This window comes from Ambystoma mexicanum, chromosome 6p (genome assembly GCF_040938575.1).
Source record: "Ambystoma mexicanum isolate Mex_15411 chromosome 6p, UKY_AmexF1_1, whole genome shotgun sequence".
NCBI classification, from domain to species: domain Eukaryota; kingdom Metazoa; phylum Chordata; class Amphibia; order Caudata; family Ambystomatidae; genus Ambystoma; species Ambystoma mexicanum.
This window is the reverse complement of record NC_090935.1, coordinates 1,133,912,216-1,133,937,184: the sequence shown is the minus strand read 5'-3', so window position 1 is coordinate 1,133,937,184 and position 24,969 is coordinate 1,133,912,216. Positions and strand designations below refer to the sequence as shown.

At 46.0% G+C, this 24,969-nt stretch overlaps 1 protein-coding gene across 2 annotated transcripts in view; it reads left to right on the top strand.

The window, feature by feature from the left end:
• SMARCA2 (SWI/SNF related BAF chromatin remodeling complex subunit ATPase 2) overlaps nt 1-24,969 on the top strand; it is a 3,136,185-nt gene that overhangs the window by 1,731,729 nt on the left and 1,379,487 nt on the right. The gene's annotated exons all lie outside the window — the stretch shown is intronic.

The following is a 24,969-nucleotide window of genomic DNA, read 5'->3' as shown; positions in this document are numbered from 1 at the left end:
ATCTATTTCTGTATGATGGTTCATATTATAATTGTAGAGGCGATATGAGCAAATGTATATGCTGCCAGTGAATTGGTCTTGATTTATCCATTTTAAATGTTTTTAGTTATATTTGCTTTTCAACTGTTTGATTAATGGAGGACATTGTAGAAAGTAATTGCACAAACGAGTCATCCAGATTGTATCTCCCCATCTCTCACTTTTCTCTTTTACCTGGATGTGTACAACCATTAATGGTACATATTGCTGCAATTCTCTCCTTTTTTCCATTTTTAGTTTTGCTATTAGGTGGCGCTAAAAGCGCTAACTTGAAAGCTGAAGCTATTGTCATTAAAATAAGAGCTTGAAATAGGGGCTTTGAATGTAGGCTTCTAATGCTTTTCATGCAGCTGACCTACGAGGATGGATTTATGTAGTTTGGCTCTGTGTCCCACCCATTTAACGCCCATCTCTAAGTGAAATCTATAGTATTTTCCTCCCATTCCCACCCATCTCCACCCACAAAACACCTCGTTTTGCACTCTTTGGCTGAATTTCTAGTGTGTGGCGAATTTGTCAGCCATTTTTACTTTCAAAATTGCGGCCGCCATCTGCTAATGTTATTTGACTTGATTGATGCTTTAAAATATATTTACTGCAGCTTTTAAGTTATGTTACACATTTCAAAGTATTTTTATTAAAAATAAACAAGGTAGTGTAATAAGTTTTGTTCTAAAAATGTCCATCTACTTGTGGGTGGGGGTGGCTAGTGTTTTCTGCTGTAAGTAGTACCTGATTGGATATGCATTTAGTGATGTGATCAGATCTCCAGTCTGTGTTTGTTTCCCCCAAGCAGCCATTGTATTTCAGGTGGTAGTTTAACTCAGAAAACCGAGGGGGCGGACAATGCCTGCCCCCCTGCACGTACCTGTGAGGGTGCAACCCAGGAACCTCTCACTGGAAGCGCTGCCTCCCCTTCCAAGAGTCTCTTCATTGCCGATAGTAGTTTTACTTTTAGAATGGTAAGACCCCTTTCTAAAGGCAGTTACGTAAATGGGGGCTGAATCTGTGAAAACACACCCACTTTGTACGAGTCTGAAGCCCGCCTGGCTGCCATGCTGTGCCCCCAGCCGCAGGCGATTATTTATTTTTTTCTTTCCCCACAAGCCCTGGATCTAGTGAGTGCTTTGTGAATAGTTTACGCGCTTAGCCCTGTCTCTCTGCCTCAGCTTGCTGTGCTCTGAAAGAAATCAATTATTCCCAGGACCTGGTGCTATTTCTTGTTGCAGATGTAGTGTTTGGCGTTACCTCGTTCGCAGTGCTGTCGCGGTGTGTTGGTGTCTGATGTACACTGCACAGCCCCAGGTGCTCTGTTCACTCTGCACCAATCCCCACGCAGCCCATCCCTTTATGTGGATGGCGTATGACAAGGCTGTGTGGTGAGATGTGTGGTGTGTGGTTAATGGGGCGCGGGGTTGTGTTGTGCTGCCTGACCTGGAAGGAGCAGAAATCTTTGGGCGATCAGTCAGCAGAAGACACATTCATGATGTGTACGAGTGAGTATGCTTTGCTTTGATTTTATTGTGTGCGCACAAAATAAAAGTATACCCGCCCACTATAGACCATATACATCAATGAAGCCTGAGAGCGTCCTTCCATTGCCACTCACACGTCAATGGAGTTGCAGCTATTCCTTCCATTCACTCTTGCACATCAGTTGGGCATCACAGCTTTCTTACATGGAGTCTCATTTCTTTCTTCCATTGACCCTCACACTTCAATGGAGTTTCAGTTCATTCCATATCTTTGTACACTTCTATGGGGTGAATGGTGCTTCACAACACTTTTCCCTTGGCCCTCACTCTTCAATGGAGTCTCATAGCATCCTTCTACTGAGCCTCATAATTAAATGGAGACTCACTGCCTACTTGCTTTGGCTCTCACACTTCAATGGAGTCTCACAGCTTCCTTCTATTGGCCCTCGCTTTTCTCTGCTTCCTTAGAACTATTGAGAATAACTCCTGCCTCTAACCTGAATAGTTGATTTCTAGAAAGGAGAGTCCGTTTGTTTTTAATGATACAAAATCAACCTATTTAGATGGTGTAGAATGATTTGAAGCAGTTCAGGTCATGACTAATTCAAGAACAGGCTGAAAGTGTTATTTTAGGGAATCTTAACAGGTGTTATATCTTCCCGTGGTTCAAAATATTGCCAAAACACGGCAAAAGATGGGCAGGCCTCTGGGAGAAATGTCCGCAGGGCAGTTTTTCTAGAAAACATAGCGGCCAGGGTGAAAGACTAGAAAGCAGCCCTATACTGGGAAATCTAAACGGGAAATCTTGCCCAACATTATAAAATCATTGCAATATAAACTATATTCAAGCACTTACAAGTCGATAACCATGATCTTCAGTGACGACCAACACATTTGCAAACACCCAATACTTCATTGTATGGTGAATATGTTGCAACAAAGGAAGTAGTTTCACTATTCGCGCCCTATAATTGTTGGCTTTGTCCATATCTATAGTCTGGTAAAACATGAGTGAGGCGTTTTTTAATAACACAAACTGTGGACTGAATCGCTTCTAGGGACTCCCAATTTTGGTTTTGAGGGGATTGTGTCCTCCGACGTATTTCACATCTTTGACAGTAATGACCACAGCTGTGCTGCTTCGGAAAACTTTTTCGGCATAGGCGTCCTGCGTTGATGACGTCGATACGCCGTCCCTCGAGGGCCTCCATCGATGGTCGACGTCACCGGATGTTATATCTAGGACGCGCGATGCCCGTAGTCTCAGTTCTGTTTTTTTCTGCGAACATGTTCGCTTCAGAATCTCGGCGCGCTCGTTTCTTCTACTTCGTTTACGAAAGTTTGAGAAAATGTCTTTTGTCTTCTTCTACCCCGAAGTCGGGCTTCAAAAAGTGTCGGGACTGCGGTTCCAAAATGTCCATCACAAACCCGCATGACGACTGCCTCTGGTGCCTCGGCGAAATCCACACCACCAGCGACTGCGATGACTGCCAGTCCTTGTCATCGAAGACCTTGCGGGAGCGGAAGAAGAAATTTTCGGTAGGTAGGGTATCTAAAACCTGTAAGTCGAAATCTGCTGGGCTTTCGACCGACGACTCGAGGGGCGACTCTCCAAGTTGGCGCAAGTCGAGGGGGTCTCGGTCTCGGAGTGGGTCCCGCCATTCCTCTGCCTCTTCTAGGCACTCTCGGAAGCACCATCACCGGTCGCCTTCCCCGTCCTCGTTGGAGGACTCCGCCAGACAGCGGGTGAATTGTCCTACCAAGTCTTAATCGCCAGCTGAATGGGACGCATTCCGCCAGCCGATGATGGCGATTTTCAAATTGCAGGGCACCGTTCCGTCCGCGCCTTTGAGAGAAGCCGGCAAGGAATGAGCTAGGGCCACCGCTCGCACGCCTTAGGGCTCGGGGGTTAGTTGCGATCGTCGGGAGCCGTCGAGGTCCTGATCGGACAAGGTTGATCGCCATAGCCATGCCAGGTCCAGGTCCCGGTCATCGACGCCCTTGAGACCGTCGGAACCTGTGAGGCCTTCTAAGAAGGCATCAACGCCATCAGCGCCTTGTCTGTCGAGGGACTTTCTCGAGGCTCCGGCTCTGAAGAAGTCATTGACACCATCTCTCGGGGCTCCAGCCTCGAAGCCATTGTCAAAGTCATCGGCGCCTCGGTCAACGCCAATTCCATCGGTGCCCTCGACGCCTTTTGAGGAGAATTTACCAGAGGTGCTCCGGAGGGCTGTGGAAAACTCTGAGGAAGGCTCTCAGCAAGTCAGTGAGGCCTGTCTTTGAACCCTTTTCTGGTCATCCCCCCAGGATGGATTTATTCCAGCCTTTGGATTACATTTCAGAGGTGGAAGAAGGGTCAGATGAAGAGGGGGCTGTGCCTCCTGAGGTTCCTGATGACCTGTTGTCTGGTCACAGTCAATTGGAAGACCTGCCTCAGTCCTTACATGACGCCAGTGGTCTTGACACCTCTCTGGAGGTTGTTTGGCAGGCCTGAGCCTGGTACACATGCCGAATCCTCGTATAGGCGGCTCATGTCGAGGTTGACTGAGTACTTGGAGTGGTCTGCTCCACCTGCTGATTTTCTACAGGATGACCGGACTGATATCCTGGACCAAGGTCCACCCACTGACCCGGTGTTGCCATTTCATATGGCTTTACAAAGAAGGGTGGCGGCGGCTTGGACTGCTCCAGAGAGTCTCCTGGCAGTGAATAAGTCGCTTCTGAAAAAATATCATCCAGCCAGTGGTGACCCCTGCTACTTGTCAACGCACCCCACTCCGGAGAGTTTGGTGGTGCAGGCGGCTACGGCCCCAGCAAAGCAGGCTGCGTACCCTACCATCCCTCCTGATAGGGACGACTAGTACTTTGATGGTTGGGCAAAGAAGGCATTTTCTTCTGGGGGTATGGCTTTAAAGGCAGCCAACTCCGTATGTGCCTTGGCAAGATTCACTCACACTCTGTGGAATTGTGTATCTTTGGCAGCTGAACATATTCCCTAAGGGGAGGAACGGGATGGTTTTTCTTTCCCTTGTCCAAGATGGCAAGGATGCCATGTGTGAATCCGTTCAGTCGGGTCTGGGCGTGGCAGACTGTGTCAGCCGGTCCATGGCGGCGAGCACCGTGATGCGCAGGTTTGCGTGGTTGTGGAAGTTGGGGTTTGCTCCTGATGTGCAATCCCGGCTTCTCAACATGCCCTTTGATGGTGTCCATCTTTTTGGCAGCAAGGCTGACGAGAGCCTTGAGAAGTTGCAGACCTCCAAAGCTGCAGCAAAGTCTTTGAGCGCTGCAGTACGCCAACCTACGCCTTTTCGTCCTAGGGGACAGCAATGGAGGGGAGGTTCCTTTCGGTACTACTCTTCCTTTGGTAGATCAAGAGGAGCTGCCAGTCAAAGGGGCCAACGTAAGAGTACTAGGGGTGGAAAGCAAGGTACTCGAGGTGCCAAAGCCATTTGAGCAGTTGCCTCTTTGCCCTCAGGCACTGCTGAAGCCGCGTCAGCTCAGTCATGAGGCCATGTCCCATGGTTCGCCGGTTGGGGGAAGGCTGGCGCAGCATCTTGTAGAATGGCCTGCCATTACTTGAGATGTATGGATTCTGGAGATCATAGCCCATGGCTACTGTCTTTCCCTCCGGCAGAGGCCTCATGACAATCCACCGGGGAAACTCTCTTTGAAGCATCCGGATCCGCTCCTCGCACAGGAAATCCTGTCCCTGCTGGAGAAAGGCGCCATAGAACTGGTGCCTGTAGCGGAGAGGAACAAGGGATGGTATTCCCCATATTTTTTGATCCCGAAAAAAGACGGAGGCTTGAGACACATCATAGACTTGCGTGGTTTGAACAAGCTCCTCAGGAAGGACAATTTCAAAATGGTTACTCTTTCTCAAGTCCTTCACGACCTTCAACTTCAGGATTGGTTGGTCTCTCGACCTCAAGGATGCTTACTTCCATGTGCCGATTCATCCCAAGCACAGGAAGTACCTGAGGTTCGCGGTTGGCGACTTGCATTTTCAGTTTCGGGTCCTGCCGTTTGGATTGACCTCCGCCCCGAGGGTCTTCACCAAGCTGATGGTGGTGGTGGTGGCAGCATATTTCAGAAAACGGGGGATTCAAGTCTACCCCTGCCTAGACGATTGGTTGATCAGGGCGCGCTCTCCCGAGCAAGTCCTGGATCATCTGTACGTCACCTGCCACTCCCTTCACAAGCTGGGCTTCTCCCTCACTTTAAAGAAAGTCTCATTTGACGCCTACCCAGCGGCTCCAGTACATCGGAACAGTGCTCGACACATCCCCGGGGCTGTGTTTGCCTCCCCAGGTGAGGGCTCATCACATTCTGTAGATGGTAAAAAATTTCAACGTGCCCAGAGTCGCCCGGCGTTCGAGTTCTTGAGGTTGCTCGGCCTCATGGCATCCTGCATTTTCCTGGTGCCAGAGACCAGGCTGTGGATGAGATCTCTGCAGTGGGCTCTCAAGATGCAGTGGTCCCAGTTCTCCGGCAGGATGTCGGATCCCGTTCAGATTCCGCCCTCGGTCGCCCAGGACCTTCTATGGTGGGCCGTCGATGGAAATCTGTTGAAGGGGGCTCCGTTTTGGCAACCGTGGCCGGAGGTGACGATCGTGACGGACGCATCCCTCACGGGGTGGGGAACGAATGCCAACGAGTTGACAGCCAGCGGCCATTGGTCTCCGTCGGAGTCCAGACTCCACATCAATCTATTAGAGCTGTGGGCTGTCAGGCCAGCCCTGAAGGCTTTTCTGCCGTCTGTGCGGGGAAAGAATGTCCTGATTATGACTGACAACACAGTGGCCATGCACTACCTCAACAAAAAAGGCGGGGCAGGGTCACTCCTGTTGTGCAGGGAGGCGATGCAGCTCTGGTTCTGGGCCATCCAGCAGGAAATTTCGATCTCAGCAGTTCATCTGGCCGGAGACGGAAACGCGGTGGCGGACATTCTGAGCAGGCAGAGCACGGTCTCTCACGAGTGGGAGCTGGCTCGGGAAGTTCTGTTGGCGATCTTCGCCCTTTGGGGGACCCCACAAGTGGATCTCTTCGCCACCAGTGTCAACCGGAAGTGTGAAAGATTCTGCTTGCAGGAGTTTCCTCCAAGAGTAGCCTTAGGGGACGCGTTTTGTGGTGGAGTGGTCCTTCCCACTGATGTACGTGTTCCCTCCAGTCCCTGTCATTCCACAAGTGTTGCGGAGGCTATGGAGGTTCGGCTCACAGATGATCCTCATTGCACCGGCATGGGCCAGGAGAGCGTGGTACCCGAACCTTCTAGACATGTCCATCTGTCCTCCACGTCGTCTTCCCTACCAAGACGATCTGCTCTCACGGGAGGGGGGTTGAGTTCTCCATCCAGAGGTCAAGTCTCTCAGCCTTCATGCTTGGTATCTGAAAGGCTGAGATATAAGGATTGGGATCTCCCTGAAGACGTGATGGAGGTGTTGCTTTTGGCCAGAAGGCCCGCAACGGAATCCCTGTACCGTTGGAGGAAGTTCTGCGACTGGGCAGGGTACTGAATGTGTATCCTTTTCAATGTTCCATTCCTTTGGTTTTGTCTTTTTTTGCTTTCTTTAGCCCACAAGGGCCTCCAAGTGGGTACCATTAAGGGTTACCTGGCGGCGCTGTCTATATTTAAGTGCTCGTCTGAGGAATGTTCTTATTTTAAGATCCCTTTGATTTCTCAGTTTATAAAAGGGCAAACTAATGTGTTTCCACTGTCACCTTTCCAGGTGCCGGGATGGGATTTGAATTTGGTTTTAAATTTCCTAATGGGAGCTCCGTTTGAGCCCTTACATTCTTGCCCGCTGAGACTGTTGTCCTTTAAGACTGTATTTTTAGTTGCGGTTACTTCCGCACGTAGAGTGAGTGAGTAGCAGGCACTTTCCGCCAAGCCACCTTTCACGGTGTTCCATAAGGACAAGGTTGTCCTTAGGGTTCGTCCTTCTTTTCTTCCGAAGGTTGTGTCGGAATTTCATTTAAGCCAGAAGGTGATTCTTCCAGCCTTCTATCCGCATCCTGGTAAGGAAGAGGAGAGGCTCCATAGGTTGGATCCTAGGAGAGCTTTGAGTTTCTATCTCTCACGGATGTCCCGGGTCAGAGTGGACAATCAGCTCTTTGTTGGTTACGCTGGAAGGCGTTTAGGTCAGGCTGTTTCCAAGAAGACCTTGTCCAGCTGGATCATTTTGACGATCTCTGAATGTTACCGGTTGGCGGGTAAGGACCCTCCAGTAGGCTTACGGGTTCACTCTACTAGGGGTGTGGCAGCCTCCACGGCTCTACAGAGGGGCGTTTCCGATTCGCAGTATTTGCGAAGCAGCCAAGTGGGCTTCTGTCCATACCTTTGTGCGACACTATTCCCTGGACTCTATCCATGGGCAAGATTTGGCCTTTGGTAAGGCAGTCCTATATTCTGCAATTTGATTGGGCATTCTAAATTGATGAAATTGTAAATTCTTTTCCCACCTCGATACGTTGGTACTGCTTTGGGAGTCTGTCAAAGATGTGGAATACGTCGGAGGACACAATCCCCTCGAAGAACAAGTTACTTATCTTACCTGGTAAAGTTCTTTCGATGGGATGTTCCTCCGACGTATTCCACATCGTACCCTCCCAACGTGCCCCTCTATAGAATTTCCTATGCGATTGCAGTTTACGTTTCCGCAAGGCTTTCTGCAGTCATACTGGCAGAAGATTGGTGCCACATGTTCTGGGAAAAAACTACAACTGAGGCTACGGGCGTTGTGCGTTCTAGATATAACATCCGGTGACGTCGACCATCGACGGAGACCCTCGTGGGATGGCGTACCGACGCAGGACGCCTACGCCAAAAAAGTTTTCCTAAGCAGCACAGCTGTGGTCATTACTGTCAAAGATGTGTAATACGTCAGAGGAACATCCCATCGAAAGAACGTTACCAGGTAAGATAAGTAACTTGTTCTTCTAAGGCACAGTGAGATTACATTATTTGCCCTGGATCACACGCATGACTGAAGCGGTGACGCTGAGAATTGAGGCCAGTTTGTAATTTAGTCACCAGACCTCATATCTTCCCAGCAATAATGGGTACAGATATGTCTTAACAGGAGCTGAAACTCCTATTCTCTGGTTTTTACAGCTATTTACCAGTGGAAAAAAAATGCATAAAACGGTCACAGGCTTGTAGGAATTGTTTTGCACATCATGATGCTTGTTATGCACCCCTCCCATTTCTAATCACTCAATGTATGTATTTCCTAGGGGCGTTCCTCTATTAGTGATTGCTAATTACCCACTCACAGCTGTGTCTGCAGTCATCTATCACTAATCACTCCCCATTTAAAATGCTCTGCTTACAACAAATTCAGCTAGGACCTCGCCCTATCAGCTGCACACCGTATGCACTGCTAGTCTCCAGCTTTATTTTTGGTTTGGCATCACAATAATATTATGAATGAAGTTTGAGAACATCTTGCACATCCTATTCCATGTCCACATTTCAGCCGTTTACCATTCACGGTGGGAAATAAGTGTAATTAGATATGGCAATAGCAACTGTTAACCAGTGCCACAAGGTAGGCCATTTCAAATGTACTTTGCAAATCCTACTTAATCTTACTGCTTGAATGCTTCTATGCAGTGCTGCATAACATGCTGGTAAAAAGTACCCCTGCAGACCTAACAAAATATGGAGGACAATGCCCTTTATGAAAATCACCTATGGAAAGCGGGTGAGATAGCTCAGCAGTTACACATTGCAATCAGTCACCTAGCCCTGCATGTTAAGGCACCTGTTGCATAGATCAGCCTGTTGCCAGGTAGTTAAAGGTTCCAGTCCTAGTAAGATAGTTCAGCTGCTTAATGCATTTGCTGCAGAAAAGATCTCAATCACTTGCCCCCCCTCTCAAATGATTGCAGACTGAACCCCTTGCGATTAATCCATCCCTGCCCTCACACTTCAATTGAGTTTCACTGCTCCCTTCTATTCACCCTCCCACTTCAGTGAAGTCTCACTGCTTCTTTCCATTCACTGTGACACGTCAATGGAGTAGCTGGCACTACTTTCTCCCACTAATCCTCACACTTCAACGGAGTCGCGCACCTTACTTCCATTAGTGCTCACAAGTCAGTCAGTCTGACTGCTCCCTTCCATTGACCATCAGACTTTAATGGAGTCTCACTGCTCTTTTCTATTGGTTCTCTCAATTCATCATGCCCCACACCATGTTTTACCTCTACATATCCCCCTCTTCTTTTATTACACCATTTTCTGGTCAATGTATCCGAAGCAGACCAAGGACCTGCTGTCCCTGGGCGGGACTAAAGGCACCTTGGCGCAGTACAAAAAATCCTACTAATGATAATAGTCTCACTGATTCCTTCCATTGGCCCTCACACTTTGTTAGAGTCTCACAACTTTATTTTTCTGCCTGGCACACTTCAATACAGTCTGTCAAGAATTCTCTTTGATTGTGTTCGCTTCTAGGGACAAGAGCCCACCCTGGGGGGTGTTAGATGCAAGCACCCCTGCCGATTCTGCTAATTGGTGTACAATTACTAAGGCCGTTTGTAAATGAGTGAGTAATTCGAGCAGACCATTGAAATATGCCATGTGCTTGCATTCCAAATAGTCCGAGTTTGACTTTCGACCTCGCCATGAGACCAGGTGGGATGGAAGACACCAGGAAAGGCCCATACAGCGGTCTTCTAGCCTGTGAAATGTATCCGCAGTATGAGGACCTGATTGACTCAAAACATTTGGAGTGCCAAGATCTCCGACCCTGGAAGTGCTGTCAGACATTCCAGCGCCCCTCAGTATGCCTCACAGCCAAGACTTCAGTGTCTTATTCTTACTGTGCACACGGTAATAACCAAGTTTGGAACTGTGTTTCATACTCCCTGCCTTTCTCATTAACCTTGAAGGAATTGTTAAAGAAATGAATGAGGGGACGGGGTGGGGGAGGGGGGACTACATTTGAAAATAAAAAATGAGATTTCAGTGGCCCTCGGTTGGCGCATGCATCGCAGCACCCTCAAGTACTTTAAAAGCTGCCCATGCACCACCCTAGGGTTTATAAGCGTTGGAATTGCCAACAGTTTGTGTAGGCACGGGAAAGGCACTTGCTAGGTACTGCTGTAGTGGTATTAACTGCTGATTGATGGTAGCAGATGAAAAATTGTGCGAGTACCTGGGCATCTAATACCAGTGCCTGGCAAATGCCTAATGCTTATACACAAGCCAAAACGGTTGGCTTTGCCAGTGCTGCTTGTATATGTAGGCATTTCAGGGCTCAAACCCTGTGGGGGACAACAAAGATACAGTCCATGGTCGCTTCTCGAGTCCAAATATTATTAAACTGTGCAGCATTACCCTGCAATATAAAAGTGAGACACTCCATCACTACCGTAATCCACACTCTTGTAAGCCTTATAACTTTTGTTGGAGTGTCTGGTTTCTCCCACAGCCTGGGAATACACCATTTTGCGACTTGCAGTAGTTATAGTATCAGTTGCATGTCCATCACTGATTCGAACCCCTCTTCATTCTCAAACATGCCCAGCAAAATAAGAGGGTTATTGGCTATCCCACCACTGTCCAAATAGTTAACTTCCAGCCAGACGTTGCTTGGAGCAGGGCTGGACGACCAACCATGGGGTAGGTCCCTCCCTGCCCACATCCCTTGCAGCAAAGCTTTGATTTTACCTCATACAACTTAAGCTTTATGGTCAGTGAGTAGTACAACTTAAAAAGCAGCTTATATTGAGTATAATACCTGTGCTCTGGTAGACAGACCCGCAATTTTCCTAAAGCATGACAACCATTCATTGTCCTCCAAAACATGCTCAGCTCTTTCTCGAGAAAGCATATACTTTTTTTTCCTGACTGACTTTAATGAAGTTAACTCTTTTTAAATAGCTTAGTTAACACGTTTCATAGATGTTGCACCCTGTAAGAGATCTCTGTTGATCTACTGGCACCCCTTTTTTTCCTGGATGCAGGGGCCAGTGATAAAGCTGGAGGTACACCAAGTGATTACATTACTGAATTTTGAACTGAGCCTTAAATTGATCGAAAATCTTACAGGAATGGTAAACTCCTGTGATATTTCTCCACCAATCGTCATTACACCCTGTTCGCAGCGCGTGCAATGTATTAGAAATGTTTTTTGTGGAGCATTATTTACATTTAGAAGCTCTTATCACTGTGACCCGCACTTGTTCGCATTGGCTATCTTTTGATAACGTTATCTGCAACGTGCTCTCGTTAAGTTCGAATGCCCTGGCAGCAATATACTTGAACATACACACCCGCTGGAGACATATGGGGCATCCGGAGAAAAATGTATTCTCGATGCATTTGTGTAATTCTCTGTCTCCTTTGAAATGCAGAAGAAGCTTTAGCCTACATTACATATCGCTTACACGTGCATATCAACAAAGCCTTTCTCCATATTCGCTTTATCATCCACTTGTGTCTCGTTTATTCATTGCTTTAAACGCCCTTTTCCCTTTGCCAGTTCAAGTAAGCTGTAGTTCTACAAAGATGTAGAAAGCGAATATCCGTGGTATTAGTCAGTGTTTTACATTATTTCTGTACCCGATTCACTGTTGTTTTTTTTTGTATTAATGAATGTACGCTACCATAGACCTCTCTCAAGAATTTTCAACAATGAAAGTATTTTCCACTGTTGCATCCGCATTTATCCAGTAATTTTTCTTTTAAAAATGTTATATCTGTAATCCACAGCGGTTTATTACCTTTACTATTGTTAAGTGGTCTTGTGTTATGCATTTTCTACACATATCCCTCTCGGCTAGTTATTTTAACAAATAGTTTGATTACCATTGTTATTTTATTTGTAACCACATTTGCAAGAACATCTTTTGTATATGGCATGAATTCCCTGTTCCACGGGCTGGAACGGAGGGTGTGGGGGGGGCCAACAACGCGACAGCCCAAGTTATTGGCGCGAGTGATGTGAGGGCGTATAACGAGGTCTCTGGGCTGTTACCACCCCCTCCCCCCTCCTCCCAATCCTGCACTTGGAACAGGGGATTAAGGCTATTAGAACCCCGGGTTGCCAGAGCAGCAATCCGCGGTGCTAAAAAGAAAAGTATTTTACTTCGTTCATTGGGACGCAGCGCGCATCCCGCTGAATGAAGGAAAATACTTTCCCAAAATGGCCGCCATGGAAAGGGTAAGGCGGGGCTCCGTACAGTCCCTCTTCCCTTTCCATGGCAGCCAAACAGTGTGCCGTCACCAGCAGAAGGTCTGTGGCGGGAGGAGGCAGAGGGGTTGGTTTATATTAATTTAAAAAAAAAAAATTAAAAATGGCGGTTTGAGGCGGGGAGGCAGCCTGCGGGTTCGTAGCACACGGGTTGAGATCAGGTCAGCCCATGTTCTGCAGAATCTGATTGGCTGCTCCCGCCCCGGGTGCTAATATGATTTATAAGCTAATTTCGAATGGATTGTGTCCTCGCACGTATTCCTCATCTTTTGATATTATCCTTCCAACTTCAGCTGCTTTGGGAAAAAAAATTCGACAGAGGGCACACTGCGTCGACTCAATGTCCCTCGAAGGCCTTCGTCTCAACCTCATCACAAGTATATATAGCATGTCCAGCGCTCATTGGCTTCAGTACAGTTTTTCCGACGCAGTATTCACTTCGAGAGAATAACGACGCACTTCCGTTTTTTAATAAAAACTTCTGCAACTTGAGAACATTTCTTAATTGTCCGCTCCATCGACACCAGAGACAGATTTCAAGAAATGCCACGATTGCTTTGCCAAAATGCCGATCACTCACACTCCTTGAGTGTCTGTGGTGTCTGGGTATAGAGCATCGACGGCTGATTGCAACTCCTGCAAGTACGACCTCCTCGAAATCCCCTTCATCTAAATCTAAAACCCGATCTTCTGACGAGTATAGAAGAGAGACCCTCCTCTGAGAAAATAATTTAAAAAACGATCTCGCTCCAGGAGTGGTTCTCACCATTGTTCGTCTTCTTTGAAGAAGGGGTGTCACAGGTCTCCATCGTCCTCTAGTGATTCCTCTCCTGAGAGACTTGCATGTCCGACCCAATCCTCTACTGCTGCCCAGTGGTTTGAGTTTCAGAGAGAAATGTTGAAAATATTCGAAAAGGAGGCCCCGGCACCCTCGAAGGACAAGGTGAAAAGCCATGCTAAGGTTGCGCTGCTTAAAAGCGACAAGGTTAAGGAAAAGGCTGAATCGATCCCGGGACATAAGACACTGACCCATCGAGAGCCGTCAAGGTCTTGATCCGATGAAATTTCATCAAAGACTCCTTCGATTCGAGGGTCTAGCCCTTCGAGGGCGTTGTCTGTAAAAAAAAAAGACGCCTTTAGTGTTGAAGACGTCGACTCCTTTGGCAAAGCAAATTGAGAAGGTATGCAAACCTTTACTGTGGAAAGATTTTTTTTTCAAGTTTTTTATCTTCAATTTATGAAGAGCTTGAACCTCTGATACAGACACTCCACCATTTGGCCTGGATTTCGGTACCCCTAAAGTGCCACAGAGCTTGGTGTCAGAATTGTCTAGGTTGAAGGACTTATGAGACCCTCCAAACAGACAGTGGTGTGGATACATCACCTGAACTGGTTTTTGTGAACCCAGCCCCTTCAGACCATGCCAAAGCCTTCAATAGGCAACTCATGACAAGGGTGGTTTAAGCAGGACAATTTAACTGATTTCCTGGAGGAGTCCACAAAAGGATCATATTCTTCCTTCCACATTGCCCTTCAGAAAAGGGCTATGACAAATTGGGTAGCACTTGAGACATTTGCTGCGGTGAACAGGAATCTCACCAAAAAGTGTAGGCCATCTAGCAGTGATCCTGAATATTTGGCAAAACACCCCACACCAGAAAGCCTGGTGGTTCAAGCGGCGACATCCTCATCCAAACAGACTGCATATTCCTCTATCCCTCCTGACAGAGCCGATAAGAGTAGATGCTTGGGCGAGAGAGATTTTTTCTGCGGGAAGCATTGCATTGAAATCTGCCAATGTCATTTGCACCTTAGCAAAATTCATATTCACACTGTGGGATTATATAGCAATGGCGACTAATCAGATTTCCAATGGGGACGAAAGAGACAGTTTCATAGCCATCATAAGTGACAGAAAAGAGGCTATGTGTCAGGTCTGGATACTGCTGACAGCATCAGTAGATCCATGGCAACAAGTACCTTACTATGCAGATTTGCGTTGTTGAGAAAGTTGGATTTGCACCGCACTTGCAATCCAGACTACTCAACATGCCTTTTGATGGCTCTCACCTGTTTGGTAGCAAGACTGACTAAAGCCTGGAGAAGCTGCAGACCTCTAAGGCAGCGACAAATTCACTTAGCGTCGCAATCAGACAGCCACAACATTCTTGCCCCAATGGATCTTCTTGGAGGGGTAAGTTCTGTCGCTTCTTTTCCTCAGTTGGAAGAGCGAGAGGCCAGGCTAGTCATAGAGGCCAAAGAAGATTCCCTCGTGGTAGACAAGGGAGAGGTACTAAGTTCGCCGGAACAGCGGTTGCTTTACCATCAGCCACTGTTTCCGCTGTCTCAAAACATCTCTCGGGTCTTATGCCACAAGATCCTAGTGGAAGGCAGACTATCTCTGCATCTGCAAGAATGGCGAGGCATTACTTCAGATGCATTGGCATTGGAAACGGTAGCCCAGGGTTACTGTCTCCGATTCATAAAAAGACCTCCAAATCATTCACCGGAGAACCACTCGTTCAAAACTCCAGATCTGTTCCTTGTGCTGGAAATGTTGACCCTGCCAGAGAAAGGTGCTATAGAACCAGTACCTAATAGTGGAATGGAACACAGGGTGGTACTCTCCATACTTTCTAATACGCAAGAAGGATGGGGGATTGAGACCCATCTTGGACTTGAGATACTTGAACAAGTGCTTCAGGAAGGACAAGTTAAAGATGGTTACCCTTTCTCAAATCCTTCAAGCCCTCCAGCTCCAGTCTTGGATGGTATCATTGGACCTCTAGAATGCTTACTTTCATGTGCCTGTCCATCACAGGCACAGAAGGTACCTGACTGTTCTCATGATCAGTTTCGAGATCTGCCGTTCGGGCTGACCTCAGCCCCGAGGGTGTTCACCAAGCTGATGGCGATGGTGGCAGCAAGTCTCAGGCGAGGGGAGATTCACATCTACCTCAAACTCTACCTGGACAATTGGCTGATCAGTGCCTGTTCTCCAGAACAAGTCCTGCAGCATAGTGTCACCTGTCACTCACTCCACAGACTGTGCTTCTCCCTCAATTACAAGAAGTCCCACATGATACCATCACAAGGACTCCAATTCATCGGAGCAGTCCTGGATGCATCCTCAGGGAAAGCCTCGCAGCCCGAGGTCCAGGCTCAACACATTATGCATATGGTTGCCAAATTCCAGAGTGCCCAGCATCTTCCTGTCAGGTTCCTACTTTTCCTTCCGTAGGAGCTGCTGAACCCAACAGTTCCTCTCCAGCTGTTCTGTGCCCCTCCTTTGATTTACAGTGAGGATCAGATCAATTGGTGGGGGGAAAGGGGAATGGGACAAAACCATAAACGACACAGGAGGTGGTCTTGCTTCTAGTTCAATGCCCAGTTTGGGGAATTAAGATTTGTTAAAACACTGTTGCATATTTACATTTAAACAAACTCTCAATTCTACTTAAAGAAATGAATTGTACCTGTGTTCCCTCCTCCTCTAGCTTGGAGGAATAGTAATATTCAGAATTATTTTTATTTGTAAAATAAATTCTGTAATTCAATGAGTTAACATTGCCTTCCTTTAAAATTCACTTTCCTAGCACCAGTGTAACCTAAATTCTGAAAAATATTGAATTGGCTCTCAAAAAGACTTTCAAATCCTTGATGAGTCAGTTTTGGTGCTAACATGTACTTCTTTGTACAATTCCAGAATGATTTACAAACTCTTGCCAGTCTGTTTCCTAAAATAAATGCTTTTACAAAGAAAATTGAAAAGGTTCCCTTGTTTATTTGCCAGTTGTTGTACCTACTAACTACCTAAAATGCACACCTGAACTAAACTACCCATAATTCCATTCAAAATGGCCACTGGCACTTAGTTGACGTGTAGAGCGTCATCCGGAGCCTTCCCATGCACAGAAAACCGTACAGCTTACTTTCAATTCGCTATCGAAATCTCTGAAGAATTCTTTGCCCTAGGCAGATTACTTCAGGTAATACTTTTTTTTTTAAAATAGCAGACCTCTGTGCATTCTCACGGGTGTACTCTTTTGGGAAATGCATGGGTTCCCTGTTTTCCTTGCTGGCTTCGACACCCTAGGCCCAAATCTGTAGGTTGCCCACATGAACAAAATGGGCAGTGGCGAAAGGCTTGGGGTTAACAGTGGGCTACCCTTTTCCTTTTGCGCCCTCGGTAGGTGCACCCACACATGTGAGGTACCGTTTTTATCGGGACACGTGTGGGGACGCGGGATGGTAGGCCATGTGTTGTTGGCGGTGTTTCGGTGGGTGGCCAGAGCGAAATGCCTGACAATTGTCTTCATTTCCAGCCAATTTCAGAGACCTTTCCCTGTGTCCACTCACCGAAACACACCGCCAACAACAGATGTCATACCTTCTTGTGTTCCTACAGGTGTCCCGACGTAAAAGGTACCTCACATGTGGGTGCACCTACCGGGGGCGCAAAAGGAAAAGGGTAACCCGCTGGTAAACCCAAGCCTTTCGCCACAGCACAATTTGTTCATGTGGGCAACGTACAGATTTGGGCCTAGGGTGTCGAAGCCAGCAAGGAAAACAGGGAACCCATGCATTTCCCAAAAGAGTACACCCGTGAGAATGCACAGAGGTCTGCTTTGCGCAAATCGACCCAGAATCTACTACCCAGAACCTATGGCAAATTCCAAATATGGGGCTAAAAACACAATTTCCAGACATTTCACTCTGCTCAACCACCGAAACACGCCGCCAACAGATGTCATACGTTCCCGCCTTCCCACAGGTGTCCCAACGAAAACGGTACCTCACATGTGTGGGTTCACCAATCTAGCCGCAAAGGGAAACTGCTAACCCACTGGTAACCACAAAAGGGTTTGGGGAGATAACCTACAGATTTGGGCATAGGGTGTCCAAGCCACCAAGGAAAACTGGGAACCCCATGCATTTCTGAAAAGAGTGCACAAGTAGGAATTCAGAGGTCCAACTTGCGCAAAGCGGACCAGAATGTTTTACCCAGAACCCCCGACAAAGTGAAAAATGTGGGGTTGTTTCGGCACATTTAGGACTTTGCCGGGGAGTCTGGGTAATATATTCTGGGCCGATTTATGCAAATCATACCTCTCCGGATTCCCAAGGGTGTCCTCTTTTCGGAAATGCATGGGGTTCCCTGTTTTCTTTGGTGGCTTGGACACCTGAGGCCCATATCTGTATGTTGTGCTTGTCTGGAGAAAGTGTCAAATTCAGGTGTCGAAACAGACTTGGGGTTACCTGTGTTTTAGGCTTTTCCCTTAGCACCCAGGTAGGTGCACCCACACATGTTAGGTACCGTTTTCATCGGGACACCTGTGGGAACGCAGGAAGGTATAACATTTGTTGTGTTTGTGTGGTTTTCATAACGTTTTGACCCATTTGCTGGTGCATTTTGTCACACAACCCTTTCATTTCCCAAATGTGACCCACATTTAGTCGCTGCTTTAGGCACCATACACTTTTGTAACCTGCACAAGTCACCTACCTTTGAAAAGGTCTGTCTGTGCTCTTTCAAAAAATGGATGCTTGCCGTTCCTCACCACATTGTTTTTCCCGATTTACACATGCTAAGTGCGTCTGTTCAGGCCGTGAGCATAAAACTCCTGTGTACCATGGCTCAGTGTTTGGCTTGTGGTATTGCTTGTTTTGTAAAACACTACAAAAAATGTGTGCTTTCCTAACTTCAAGAGTCGGGGGAATGTAGCGGAGCATTGCTTTTCTCAAAATTCATAGAAGCCATTGCTGTACCAAACCAACCATGTCCAACACTTACCTTTTTTTTCGGTAATTTTCCTGCTTTTCCCCCAATCTGTCATTTTCCCCTCCCTAGTTGATGCCTGACCTACACAAATCACCCGTTCCTAAACTTGGAATTTTGTCTACTTTTCAGAAATATATGCCTTTCTGTCCTCCAATTCGGCTTTCCTACCCTTTCCTTCCATTCCGTCCATGCATGTCCAATTGGCATAAATGGCCAAAATCGCCTACCTCTCACAAAACAGTTGATAACCACATCAAAATATATGTTTTTCGTTTCCACTCAACCTGTTCTTGAAAGCCAGGACATTGGGGAACTAAGCACAGCAAACCATTTGTTCCTAGCTCTTACAAGGAAAAAAACACAGGCTTCTTTGTACATCATTTTATTGGCATTTTTTGAAAAAAAAACAAATTTTCGCCCTTTTTGCTTATTTTCTCTCACCCCCCTAAAGCAACCTAGGATTCCTGGGTGGCGTTACGACCGCCTACATATGGGGAAAAAAGGAGCCAAATTTGGCCGAGATATCTCATGTACAAAAAAGTTACAAGGCATTGAATGGCCACATACCGAAATCACCAAAAAAGGCCCTGGCACGGGGGGAAAACCCATGGCACTTAAAGGGTTAAAAGACAATATTTTTATTACATGTTGATCCTTTGGGATTTGGATAATTCGTTAAAACTATTCATTCAAGACACCCCTTTCTGTTTGACTTGCCATGTCTGGGTGTTGGGATGAGGTTTGTTCCAATGAGACTCCCATTACCTTTTCCTGGATAGCATTGCTAATATTAGTACAATCCTCGTAATCTTCTTCAAAGTGGAGGTTTCTAAGAAACTTTGTAGAATTATACCCGAGTTAGTTTCCCCTCCCATTTTGCGATTTTTCAAGGCTTTTTTTTATTGCTTTCCTGTTACATGAGGGTCTTCTCTTTGCCCATCTATTATCTGCTCTATATCATTATTTGTGAGTACCTTAGTGCTATGAACATTGTCCATTGTTCCTACTTGTTTATCACATCTGCTGTGAGGGTCTTCTCTTGCCCTTCTATTATTGTCTGCTCTGTGTCATTATTTACACATTTGTTAGTGCTATGAGCATTATTTGTTGTTCCTACTTGTTTCACATCTAACTGAAATAGTTTGTTTCTGAAGGAAGGGCCAATTACTTAAAATGTCAATCTGTACATTCAGTGCACTCAAAATTATGGTATGGTCTTTTACCTCGTGTCTAATGTTATCATAGAGCTCTACCGTTGCACAGTATAGAGTGTAGAAATCGATGGTGATGAAAGTTTGATTTGTTCATCTACTTCCCTTAATGTGTGATGCATCATTCTTGGGCCACTAATATCCGTTCCCTGTGCTATATTACTAGTAGTAAGGAGTTCCAATAGTTGCGAGCGGGATCCAGGAGTTATCTCACAATAGACTGATGATATATCTTCCTCCACAATCTGTCTGTTAGCTGGCCAACTTGTTTCCACCACACCCTCCTTTTCTTTAGAACTAGTTTGCTCAGTATGAAATGCTACACATCCAGTGTTTTCCACACCCATCAGTATACTAATATCAGTCATATTCCCCAAGCCTTCCATTAGGCATGCCCTAAGTGGTTTGAGGCATCTAATTTCATTACTAGATCCTGCCTGTGGAAAGAAGCCTGTAATGTTCTGACCAGCAACAGGTGCTGCACTCTGCTGCAAAGATGGCCTTAACATGGGTTTTGATTCCACTACAGCCCCTCAGACTTTGTATAATGTACACCTTAAGCTCAAACATGCTGCTGGAACCATCTGCTGGTGTGTCTGCTCCTTCTGCATTCCCAGATCAGAATGGATGGTTTGTACCAACTCATCCTCTGTATGAATTTGCTTTTGGGAGGAGTTGGGGGGTTGTTTTTTGAGTTTCCATTGTTAACCAAGTTAAATTACTCATTTGTAATGTCTCCTCTGGATCTTGCATAACCAGTGGATCCGAGACGAGCAATTGTTTTGAAATTGTTAGCTTCCTATTTCTGGTCACTGCAGGTGACATGGTAAAGCTTCCACGATAGCGTCTAGATTTTTATACCGATTATAATGCCAAGTATACAGTATGGCAATGAGAGATGATATTTTTGTACACTTTATCGCCCTCTGTTTTATAAGCTCCAATTATCCAGTTCTAGGGGAACTCGAAGACAAATATCCCACAGTCGCCCCCACTCAAATGAAACAGTAAATTAGTAGATAACATAAACTGTATTAGTTTAAATATCACACTTTTCTTAACACAAAAATAGTCCTGGTTACTTGTGCTTATAATTGTTACTTGCGAGAGCTCAAAGGTTCAAAACCTGCAGTCACTCTTTTCTAATAGCACAGTAAGACAAATATAAACTGTGAGACAAACAATCTATACACGTTAATCCTTTGAATAGCACTATCACCCGAAAGGCCCACCGTCACTTAGGTATTTAGGGTCAATATAATATCTTCCAATATCAGTTTGTCGAATTATACGAGACTTCGGACGCAAAACTGCCCGCTGTCGTTCTCCTCTTTAAACACTGGGACAGAATTTCCAAGAACTGTACAGGTAGTATAGTCTACTGAGAACCTTGCAACTCTAAACCGCCATGAGACAAAGAACCTGACAATGTTTTGCCACAAAATTAACAGTCGAGACCGAGGGAGCTCAAAGGCAAAAGCCTGCAGTCGCTCCTTCGCTGAGACCAATTAGCAACGAAGCAAATACTTGAATGTTCAAAGACCAAAGTACCGTTGACATTTTGGAGCCCAGCCTGCACCCGTCCCGCCGTCCATCGAACACTTAGATTCTGTACTTCACGCAGGCTGCAGGTTACTTAGCGTGACGCTGCCTCCTTTGTTAAAGGGCCAGTCACTATGCACACAGGAGAGCAGTTATTGGAGCTTAATTCCTCACAAATCCAAAACCAGTAAAAATCCAAACACCAAACTCCAACACCGAACACTTGGCTTCCGCACTTCGCCTATTGTCATACAGTTTCTCAAGGAGCTGACAAATATTTTTCCTCCGGTACCTTTTATAGTGCCGGCTTGGGATCTGAACTTAGTATTGACATTTTTAATTGGAGCTCCATTTGAGCCTCTACATTCCTGTCCACTCACACCATTGACATTCAAGACAATTTTCCTGGTGGCCATCACTTCTGCTTGCAGAGTGAGTGAGCTTCTGGCTCTGTAAATCTCCTTTAACCACATTTTTCAAGGAGAAGGTAGTCTTGATGGTTCGCCCTTTGTTCCTTCCCAAGGTGGTGTCGGAATTTCACCTAACACAAAAGATTACCTTGCCGACATTCTAACCACCTTCTCATCCTTCTAAAGAGGAAGAGAGGTTGCAGAGATTGGAACCAAGCCAGTCAGATAGCACAGCGAGTAGAGCGCTCGCTTTGACATCCGTGCAGAGCCTGCTGACACAGGTTTGAATCCCGGCAGGGCCAAACTCAGCCTTTCATCCTTCCGAGATCGATTAATGAGCACCACGCACCGTGGGAAATAAGCAGAGCTAAGATACTTGAGGGTTCGTAGCGCTATATAAATGCCCAAACAAACAAAAAGGGCTCTAAGCTTTTATATCGCCAGATTGGCAAATATCAGGCAAAACGATCAGATCTTTCTTGGTTACACTGGACACAGACTGGGCCAAGCCGTGACTTAACAGACCTTGTCACACGGGATCATTCTGTGGATTTCAGAATGTTATTCTTTGGCTAGGAAAGATGTCCCTAAAAATATAAGGGCACATTCTACAGAGGAGTGGATACCACTAGGGCTCTGCAAAGAATTGTTCTGGTGCAGGACATTTGTTATCCTGCAACTTGTTCTTCGATGTACACCTTCTCAAAACATTACTGTCTGGACACGTTGTTGGGCCAGGACGCTAGGTTTAGGAAAGCTGTTCCACACAACCTAAACCAGTAATAAAATCCCCTGGTCCCACCTCTTTGTCGAACTGCCTTTTTTCTTTTCTTTTATATTGTTCATTTATAACACGCTTAATACCTGCAAGTGGTTTCTAAGCGCAGGATCAGGATTTGAACCTGTGTTGCCTTGCTTTCAAGACCAACCTGTTGCCCCTGAGCTATCCGTTCTCCCAGAGTCATATGGGAGTCTTATCAAAGATTTGGAATCTGTGGGAGGGCACAATTCATTAGAAGAACAAATGATATACACCATGTAATGTTCTTTCTACTGGCTGGTCCTCTCACAAATTCCTTATCCTTCCAGCCTACCCCTCTGACTGTGGGTGAAGTTTTTAATATACTTCTTCCTTTCAACGCCCATGCAGGATATGTATCTGCAAGTCGGCTGTGCGAAAGAGGGAAATACTATAACTGGGGCAACGTGCACTCTCTGCTGTAGAAAGTTTCCAAAGCTGCAAGCAGGATATCGGTATATCAAAGATGAGGAATCCATGGGAGGAACGGAACGTCCAGTAGAAATAACATTACCAGGGGTAAGTAATTTCTGCATATGCTTCTCAGAGGTACATCTTTGTTTTATCTAGTCGTGGAAAACGGTCAATAATACACTAGGTATTCCCTTGAAGACTAAGGGGTTAAGACATGGTCTATGAAGGCAGATTATTTCTTATAAAGCAAGTGGTAGCTTCTTACAAAAATGTTTGGGGGGGATTTCAGCTAGGCAGTTTGAGCAAATGGGTGGGAAATGGAGCATACATCGATTAGCCAAACTCCTGTGCCCCCAAGTGCCTGCATGTCCAGGATCACTTGAGTCTTTCTAATGTGTTCCCTGGCAGAGATATATTTATGGGAGGGCAAAAGGGGCATGTGTGGAGGGGTTTAGGGGGGGACATGGCTGCCTGATGCAAAGAAGCATGTGCCTTTTTTTTTTTTATTAAAACACTTCAAGATATTTTTTATTGCGATGGTAAAGCTATACACCTGCTCCCTAGCTGTCCCATTCATATCAATCAAGTAATGCTTCTTGTGTTCACTATAGTATGTACAGTGTGTACATTGAATACATTACAACTGCTGTAGCATTTTCAGATTTTTGTGGACAATACATTCATCACATGTTTATACGATTCCTTCAATTTCATTACTGTTTCAATTTTTATTGTAGAAATATTATTATTGAAAAGCAGTTTGGGAGTGAATGGCTAACCTCTTTATATGCATTTTGTGACATTTCCAGGGAATGTGTCCCTTCTTCCCAGGGAAAGCCACCCCCTTTGGGGCTAGAGAGGTGAGCCTTTTTTACGCTTAACACCTCATAAGGGACAGGGCAAGCGAGCCCACTGGGGGCAACTCCCTTAGAGGGACAAGGAATCCCCAAGCAAGGGTGTTACTCCACCTCACTTTAACACATAATCCCAAGTGTTGGTTGGCTATTTCAGAATTTAGCAGGGCAATAATGTATAGGGCCCTTTGAAAGTGGATTGTTTGATTTCTCATCTGTATTTGTTGCCATCCTGGCGTTGCCGTTTGACCTAACAGATTTTACATTACATTATGTGATGCTTTAATGTTGACAAAAGTATGAAAATTCTCATGTGAAGATTTTTTAGGTTTTGAAATTATGTTGGTGAAATTTTTGTTGAAAACCTTTTTGTTGTAATTGCTTTATTGAAATTTTTGGTTGTTTGTTAACCACTATAAGACATTCATGTTTGAGAATAACAATTGAAGTTGAAGTTGTTATTTATATGTCCTTAGAATCTATTGGAAGTTCTAGATAAATTCAACACTAAATGTTTAGGGGAGTATTATTACCCCATTGGCGTGCATATATGGACTGACCTGACAGCATATGACAGGTGCTGTTTTGTATGTTTTATTGTTTGTCTCCAGTGGTCTTGAGAAATATCCAGTCCCTGTGCACCTGAAATATACCTACTTGCTCCCATTTGAATGCTTGAACTTTGCTCATTTACATTTAAGCACATTAGCGTTACTGATTGAAACTCAGTAGTGCCCCTCTCCTCCCCCCTTTGCGAATTTTTGTTGCCGTCCTGGCCTGAAGAGTAGAACCAATGGATTATTACACCTAATTCTAGGGAGGAACATTAAGGTCATGCTAGCCTGACACCAGGGCAAAGAACCAGCAAGAGGTTGAGCGAGACAAGGCTGCATAGAAGTGCTGAGGAGGGAACGTCTCCCTTTGAGGAGAAGCTTGTGGGTAAAGCCACGCAGGTAGTGTAGTGGGCGGGGGTAGACAGAGGTCCGTTGAGTGCTTCTACTTCCTGGAAGGTGTGGAGCCTATGGAGCATGGAACTTTGAGCCGCCAAAGAGCAGGGAATCGAAGCTGCCCCAGAAGAGGCATTCTACCACACTGTCCCCCGAAGACATTAGGAACTGCCACAAGAGACCTGACAGCGATGAACGGAAAGACAGAGTTGTGGTTCCCCACAGGCTCGAGAGACTGCCTTCCCCATGGAGCACCACTGCCAGGCTGAGCATAGAGATACCCCACAAGGGC